Raw genomic sequence first — 6,426 nt, forward strand, 5'->3', positions numbered from 1 at the left:
AGGCAGGGATCCACGTGCACTCAAAGTTATTTTAATAAATCATAGTCATAGAGGGGGACGAAGAAGGGAGAATGGACAAGAAATAGGTATGTTAACATTCATTTGAAATTACTGTTGCTGATAAAGCGTCCTACTGGCTTTCCTGCTTTGTTGGATAGCAAAGCAAGGCCACAGAGCACTGAGGAGAAAGAGAAAAGCAGGGATATAAGAATCATGGACTTTATAGGCAAGGAACAGTATTATTAGGAATTGAACTGAACAATGGCAAGGACTGCATATTAGCCCATGTTTTGCTAGTGCTGACTCTGGGTGTTCAAAACAAGGCTTTGCAGTCTTTCATACAGACACCTCTAATAAATAAAGTGGTTTTTTTCAATGCAATATATAACTAGGTTAACTTATGAGATAAACATACAACTTGACTTTAAAATACCCATGTCTTTAACTCTATAGTGCTATAGAAAAGAAGAATATTTGGATTGAAAAAAACCCAAACAAAAGACAACCTAAAATTTTGTCATCTCCTCCCCTGGCCCCAACTCAGCACTAGCTTCCTGAGGAAATACAGTCAAGGACAGCCCAACTTAATTCTATAACTTTTATTCCAGTGGCACAGCAAACCTAGCTTTTTGAAGTTACTGTCTTAGAAAAGAAAACTGCATCCTTTAGATTTTTTAAAATTAATACTAGTTAATTAACTAGTGTTGTACCATCTCAGTAACTGTCTTTTTCTCCACTTGGGAAAGTCCGCCTTATTTACAGCTGTTGAAACAGCTCAGCTCCCGCCTCTACAAAAAATAATCAAGAAGTACATGAGGTACAATGGGCTAGGAGATATGATAATGTACATCCTAAGTGAGTTTCTCTAGTTCTCTTGGGAAAAAGTTTCCAAGGTTAGATGTACTTGAGTAAACTTCAGAGATGAGGATTAGTTGTACAATTGCAAAGCCTTTGGACTTCTGTCATGATTTGAGGGGTTTGGAAGTGTGGACAGTATGTACAAGACCAAACTATGAAGTTTTCCATTGGGAATCACCTGTCAATAATCCTTGCAAGCTACTAACTTCAGGTGGAATGGAATAGGACATATGTGGGTGAAAGAGTAATGGCAGGTGCAGACCTGACCTTCCAAGAGGTAGGGAGTTAAGACAAACCATGCCACATAATGGTGTATCCAACTGATCAGTTCTAGTAGGGACATACGATGCCTGAGGGAAACTGGCATTTGAGTTAAGCTAAGGCATTATAATTAGTCACTCATTAGAAACTGTGACTATCTGTAAACCTTATCTGTACTGTGTTCATAACTTGTTCCTGGCACCAGCCACACAGAAGTAATTAATTCACCATTAGAAGCTTGTCTTGTCAAACTAATTTGCTAGGTTGGAATATGGCAAATATAAAGTATTTAAATGACAGTAATTTTGATCCCAACACAAAAACTGTGTAAATGAAGGTCCTTTTATTTTGATCAGACTGTGTGGTCACTGTAGCTATTCTGAGAAAATGAAGCTCTATGGGATGTGTGCAGAAATCTGTTTGTAAAAACCAGAAGGCACAACTAGGGACTGAAAACTGAATGCAGCAGCCATCTAAACTACACATGCCTTTTATTGCGAATGAGGTCTGTTTTTATGATTGATGGTTTATATTATGAAGGAGGTTTGTTAACCTCCTTCAGGTAAAACATTTGCTGCAGGCAGAAGTTCTGCAAAACTTTAGGACTGGCCTTAGAAAGGAATTTGATTTTTGAATAATTTCTTTCTTTCCTTCTTTCTTTGGGGGAACTAAAAAGGGTCCGAAGAGCACTAGTGTACAAAGCCAGGCAGAATATTATATCTTACCAGTGATACACAAGTGTTAGTCAAATGGAGAGATGACAGTGAAATAAGGAAACAATTAAACTTCAATAAAACAAAATAAGGAATAACATTCCAGTCAGATCTAATCACATTATGTATAGCATAACTTTCAATTGAAAGTCCATAAAACCCAACCACACCTCAGCCAGTTTGTCTGGCATCCGTCCTGTATAATAAGCCAGAGGTTCCTTGTGGCACAACTCCAAGTTAGTTTGAAACCATGTCTGCAGTGGGGATGGCACTGAGCCATGTTTCCAAAGAAGTAGAATAATTTTTCTGGTGGGAAAGGTCAGGCAGTACAGAGCCATGAGGGATGAGATTCCCTTTTTCGGCTTTTTCTTCCATTCTTAATCCTTCAAATATATATTTCTTTTAATAGTAAAATTCATTCAAAACCAGAAAACCTAACATTAAAGCAATGTTAAAGATTTATTTAAAATGACAGGTAGCAGGAAATCCAGAACCCAGGCAACTTGCAAAGAATTTTTAGGTTGCTGGTTACCTTTCCTCTTTTCTGTAAGTCTCCTCCCAAACAAGTTTTTTAAACTTTTACCTAACACTGAAAAAAAGAAGAAAATGTAATGGATTCTCATTCCCATGTTCTGTATTTGACATGTGCAAATATATGCATTAATATAGTAGTTAATCTGCATTTATCTTCTATTTTAAATAATAATCTTATTCATAATGCATAAATGGATTCCATATGCTATCAGACTAATCATTTCTAATTTTCTTTATGGAAGCACATATGGGAACTGTGTTCACCCAGGGTCAAATCCTGGCTCCATTGAAGTCAATGGCAAATTTCCCACTAATTTTGCAAGGGCCAAGATTTCACCCTTGATGTTCAGCCACCCTAATAATACAAAGAGCCAATGTTGTTCTCTCTTCTCATATGTCAGATGTTTGAACAAGAACTGAGTTATCACTGAATTAATGTAGTCCATCCCTCTTCATTTTCTATCTTGCATCAAATTCTTTGCTTGGGGTGAGTGGGATACAGATTTACAGTTATAGTAGCCACACAGTTGTCTGTAAATGTTATCTGTGCCAGCTATTTCAGAGACTTTGCAGAGACAAGCAGAGCAGGCCACTGGGAAATGACATAGGAACAAGCATTCACTGGAGAGGAAGGGCAATAGGGAGCCCTTCCTGTGGTTGGAAGCATTTCTCAGGGATCTGGGTCTGTGGCATCTTTTGACAGTTTATTGGTTATGATCGCATCTGGTCTAACAGAAAATTATTTTTTGCCCCATTGCTCATTCTCTGTGGCCCTGCCTGGAATTTATCAGATGTGTAGAAAGTGGATTACAAGCAGTTGAATTCTTGCAATCTGAATTTTTTCCCCAGGGGCCATAACATGCTTCTCCATAACGCAACAGGAAATGCCCCCCTTGTGGCTAAAATGGTGTCCACTGTGGGATGGAGGCGTGCCCAGTCATTTGTCATCAGTGCAAATGCTTGGATGCATGGCTAACATTGTGCAAACAGTCCATGCTGCTTGAGAGAAAATACCTCTTGTGGCTCATGTGGAGCCGAGATGGAATTCTTGTACTTTGGTTGCGTTCGGTGAGAACCAGAAGAAAGTTCAAATTCCTCTTAATTTCTGTGTTGGATTTACAGCATTACAACATTCCATCTGACACCTAGATAAGGGCTGCACATTGAGAGGAACTTCTCAGTGAAAACTGACTGGATCTCTCTATTTTATCTTGAGTTAGATGAAACTTTATATCATCTATTCCAGAAGTGGGTAGCTGATTTCCAAGACTGACCTAGATTCAAATTCAAGCATCTCTAAAATTCACACAAGTTAAGCTTCTGAAATCTTTTTGCTTATTAAATGTTTTAAATATGCATAGGTAAACCCTCCATGTTCTTGCCAGAACCAGGCTGGACATCAGTAGGAATTTTTTTACTGAAAGGGCTGTCAGACCCTGGAATGGGCTCCCAGGGAGTTTCTGGAGTCACCATCCCTGGAAGTGTTCAAGAAATGACTGGACATGGTACTTAGTGCTGTAGTTGACAAGGTGGTGTTCGGTCAAAGGTTTGACTCAGTGATTTTAGTGGTCTTTTCCAACCTTAATTTTTATCATTCTATGAAGTAACTGGCTCACAGAACAAATGGAAATATTTTACTTAGCATATACACATTTTAAAATGTTCACCAATTAAAAATAAGCATCAGTTTGAAATGAAAAAACAAAAATTTCCAGTTAGAAAAAGTAAAGACATTTTTGAGTTTCTGGGTTTTTTGTTCCCATTTTGGCCATAAATATTAGTCTGGCTCAACTAAGATTATTGAAGCGTTGTGGTTAAATTGTAGTTTTGACAAATCAATTTATTATTTGAATTTATGAAAACATGTTGCTCAGCCTAATTAGTTGTTAAGATCCATTGTTTTGGAGTGTTTCACTAGAAAAAAATTGCTCATTAAGCAAATCAGCCAAGTTCTTGCCTGGTGCAAGTATCAGCATCATCTACCAGTGTTCCTGGCAAGATCTCTGGGGTCACCACCACCGCATCACTTTCTGCTGAAGCAGACATGTTCCATGTGTAAGGACTATGAGATTAGGCATCATGTAATATGTGAGAAGCTGGAATAAAGAGCTGGAAAAATTATAAATTATATTAATGACTTGAATTTTATCTAATTTATCTCTGCAAGGTATTATTCCATTTTATTTTGTCTGCATTTTTATTTTCAGCTCTAGGACATGACAAGTTGTGAATTATGATCTATTCATTCATACCCAGTTTCAACAAAACTGGGTGTGAATTAAATACTCCATAATTCATATAGTGGAGTGTCTTATTACAATTATAAAATTTTATTAGAAAATGTTTTTTAATATTTATATTGTTAATTAAATGATGATGAGTCTCATAAATTCTGAACAATGAATTAGGTTGTATTAGGCACTATTCAGATTTCATCTGTTAGCCAATCAAGGTACACAGACTTCTCTATTATTTAATATGCTGTATAATAATGTTGGGCTATGAGGTTTTTCTTTAGAATGTGGAATTTCTTATTCAAATGGATTTATCAGAAAATTTTCATTACTAATTTCTAAACATAAAGGTCCGTATGGAAATACTGTTTCCTTTTACAGATGTTAATTCACTGAATATAGCAAAGAGCTTTTAATTCTTCATTTGAAATGCAAGTAAACCTCAGGTCATGTGAACCTTGGGCAATTAAGCAGTGTTGGTTTTGAGGGCAGCAGCAGTCTCTCCTAACTCTCCCAAAGCACTTTAATATTTTGTATTTTTGTTCTTGCTGTGTGTTCCTCCCCTCATTGTGAAAGTCTCATTCCAGGTTTGTTTGTGAAAGCACTTAAAACATGTGCTTGAAGTCGAACATATGCTTCAATGTGTCCTAAATTAAACTGAGGTCTGCACTACTCTCAGGTATATAGAAATTGAAGATGAGGTGCATAGTGGAAATTGCAATTCAAGATAGATGTGGATTACATGGCATTACTAGGATAGAGATATCACAGATCCCAGTTCTGACCATACCCCTGGAATCAGAACCATGGAAGAATGCAGCAGCAGGAGTTAGATAAAAAAGGTGACTTGTTCAGTAAAAAAGTGATCATTTTTGCTTATAAAATATTGTTTGATATAAACAATAAGAAATAATTTAAATGCATTCTATTTCTTTGTAAACATTTTTTTAGATTCTCACATATTTTTCTTACTGGTTTCTTTTGAGAATTTCCATTTGAATTTGATTGTACAATGGATGAATTTAATGCCCATAGAAGCTAAATTACTTTGAGTTAGGTAAAGTGAAGACCTGCAGAGATACACCAATAATTCACCTCCTCCCCAGCCTTTGACATCCTTTTGATTACAGATGGCATAAGGGTTTAATCCCAGGCGGAGATTCGCCATGCAAGGATTCAGGGCTGAGTTGTTTAAAGCAGGGATAATGTGTGGCAGCATTCTTCCCCCTCAGGTGTTGCTGTCGCAAGAGTGCAGCCACAGTTGCCTACTGCTGCTTTATTAATAATGGAACACTCACAGAAATTCCATGCAAAATTGATTTTTGAACAGTATGTAAGAATCTAATATGAAGTCTTAAAATGTCATTGAAAAATTTGTTTGTAATTTACTTTGTTGCTAAGAACTTACTGCCCCACTATAAACAATTGTACTGTATTTCTCCCCATTAAACAACAATTTTTTGCCTTTTTGTTCAGCCTTCTTGCTGTGACATGCTACTGTGAGCTGATAGATAGATATTTAAAACCATACGTGGGCTCTGTTTCTTTTGTTGCTTATTCAAATAACAAGTGGATACATCATTTTCATCACAGTGCAGGTGAATGGTGTTAATGGTTCATTATCTAACACAATGTTCACTGATGAATTGCAAATGTGCTGTTTGAAGAAGAGTGAACATGATTCTGTGGCTGCAAAAATGGTTCTTTTTTTAAGCTCTGAAAAAAAAGACTGTCAAGTACAGAGCAAAGATTCCTGGGGTTGAGGGCCAGGACAGGGGAGTGGGAGAGCTTCATTTTTATTGTTTTGGTTCCAGAGCTTTCTTTGG

The sequence above is a fragment of the Corvus brachyrhynchos genome, unplaced genomic scaffold (assembly GCF_000691975.1).
Source record: "Corvus brachyrhynchos isolate BGI_N302 unplaced genomic scaffold, ASM69197v1 scaffold255, whole genome shotgun sequence".
In the NCBI taxonomy this organism is placed as follows: Eukaryota; Metazoa; Chordata; class Aves; order Passeriformes; family Corvidae; genus Corvus; species Corvus brachyrhynchos.